At 34.6% G+C, this 2,279-nt stretch overlaps 1 protein-coding gene across 4 annotated transcripts in view; it reads left to right on the top strand.

Moving 5' to 3' along the window:
• pals2b (protein associated with LIN7 2, MAGUK p55 family member b) overlaps positions 1–2,279 on the top strand; it is a 28,522-nt gene continuing 26,243 nt past the window's right edge. For 3 of the 4 annotated variants that reach the window (XM_016563578.1, XM_016563576.1, XM_016563579.1), the window contains exon 1: positions 1–94. The gene's annotated coding sequence lies outside the window, so the exon portion shown is untranslated. Of the gene's footprint in view, positions 95–601; positions 624–2,279 lie in introns of those variants that run through there. The other variant, XM_016563577.1, reaches the window with a different exon arrangement.

Here is a 2,279-nt window from a genome sequence, read left to right as displayed (position 1 = left end):
TTTGATTGGCATTGTGTGTCCGAATAGTTAGCCACGGGACCCACGAATACTGAAAGCTTTGAATATCTGACCGGGACGACTCGGGACAACCTAGGTGAGTGCATAGATCATATTATTTGCAAAGTGCGGATCGGAGCAAGTTGTGTTTCATTTAAAAGTAACATTATGTGTGCGGGGAAGAGCCACTTTTGGGTAGAAATGACTTTGCCTTCGGAAGTCCAGCCCCCTGCTGTCCTTTTTTAGCGTGCGTGAATTGTGCGTGTTGTGTGTGTGTGCGTGCGTGTTTGGAAAGCACCAGGTTCGGTCACTGATGGGGAACAGTGAGTTTAGTGTCTGTCCTCATCTGTCCAGTCATGGTTTAGGTGAAACCGGTTAACTTATCTGCTTTGCGCTTTGAATAAATAACAAAAATGGCCGCGTGTGTGAAAACATGTGCAAGAAATATAGTTTGTTAATACATATAATAGATCATCTTTTGCCAGAATAGATTTTGTTTGCCTCGTTCTGCCGATATTGATCTTTTTTTGCTCATCGGCTGCTATTATTCATTGATTGAACGTCCCGTGCTGCAGTTTTGATGGAGCTGAGCTCGAAAAAAAATGTCCCGTGGGAATGAAAACATGGTAACGTTAGGCTACTATGTCATGCAACTTCTTCATATATACATCTTAATCGAACACAGCTGCGATGGTCTCCTTTTCTGACTGTATGTAAAACGAGACTTTGTATTCTGTAGGAAGAGGACAGGGACCGATATAAAGTTGGTTCGACGTTTGAGGTTTGACATTTGTCAGAGATTCAGCCTCGGAAATCTTCAATAGTTCTTTAACGATTTAGCACAAGGACAAGAAACATAATGTGTTATAATTGTTTTCAAATGTAGAAGAGAACACACAATGTGTTTTATTTGTTTTAATCTGCCTTAAGGTATTGTAACTGATAGACCGCATAATGTAAAGGTGCAGAATAGGGACCGTCTGCAAAGTGCAAAACGAAGAGCAAAAAGCACAATTATTCCATCTAAATGCTTCATTTGTGAAATGTATAAAAAATACATCTCAAATCTAAGGGCTGTGTCTTATTACTGGTTCATAAAAGAACATTTAGATGTTGGTTTTATTCACAGAACTATAGCACAACAAAAGTTATTGAAATGGAACGATTGAGAAAAGCTTGCAAAGCACTAAGGGTTGTGTCGTGTTACTGGTTCATGGAACAACATTTACATGCTGTTTTTATTCGTGAAACTGCAACACAGCAAAAGCTATTGAATGTAAGGATTGAGCAAAAAGCTCACAAAGCCTTTCACAGATTGTGCAGTACACTGCCCCCTATAGGAACATGTTGCATTTGTTAAGACTGAGTTCGAAATTCAAACTTTTATAAATTAATTTAAAAGAATTTTTAACTAATTGATGTATTGATTGATCAGCTTAATAAACAGTTTAATTGGCTATTCAGTTTCAATTGAATGTTTTCTCTCATATTTCTGTAACTAAAACCAACATTAAAATATTCTTCTAGAAACCAGTATCAAGACACACCTTTTGAATTTGAAATAGAAGACTGTATTGATTTTAAATGAATTTTAAAGGTTTGAATTTAAAACTCAGTCAAAACAACTGCAGTATCTTCCTCTAGGGGTCAGTAATACTGGAGACTCTTTGGAAGGTTTCGCTAGTGAATTTTGAGTGTCAATAACGTGACTTCTGCATCTCTTTTGACAATGAAAACAACTGCAAAATGTTCTTTAAGAAGTCTGTAACAAGACACAGCCTTTGAAACTGAGGTAGAAGATTGTATTTATTTTAAACTAAATTATGTATTGGTTTAACTTTCTATAGTATGTGTTCTATTATAGTTTTGTGGCTTAAACCACCATCAAAATGTTTGTCTAATCTGTAACAAGACACACCAATTGAAGTTGTGTAATAAAACTGTGTTATAAATTAATTTATTAAAAATTAGATTTTCAAACTCAAGTCAAAACAACACTCTTTGCCAGCTTTGTCTTAATTGTTGAATTTCAATACCATGTTTTCTATTATAGTTCTGTGACTAAAACAAATATAAAAATGTTCTTATAAAAACAGTAACAAAGACATGAGGTTAATACAGAAGAGTGTATTAATTTTAAATTAATTTATTTATTGGTTTAAATTTCAATAGTGTGTTTTTTGGTGTCAAACTTCTGTGAAAACAACAAATATTAAAATGTTCTAAGTGGAATAAGCCTACTGCATAACCACTAAATTATGGAATGATAATGATTTTTAATA

This window comes from Sinocyclocheilus rhinocerous, unplaced genomic scaffold (assembly GCF_001515625.1).
Source record: "Sinocyclocheilus rhinocerous isolate Xijiao unplaced genomic scaffold, SAMN03320098_v1.1 scaffold499, whole genome shotgun sequence".
NCBI lineage: Eukaryota > Metazoa > Chordata > Actinopteri > Cypriniformes > Cyprinidae > Sinocyclocheilus > Sinocyclocheilus rhinocerous.
Note: the sequence above shows the minus strand (reverse complement) of the source record. Positions and strands in the feature narration are given on the sequence as shown.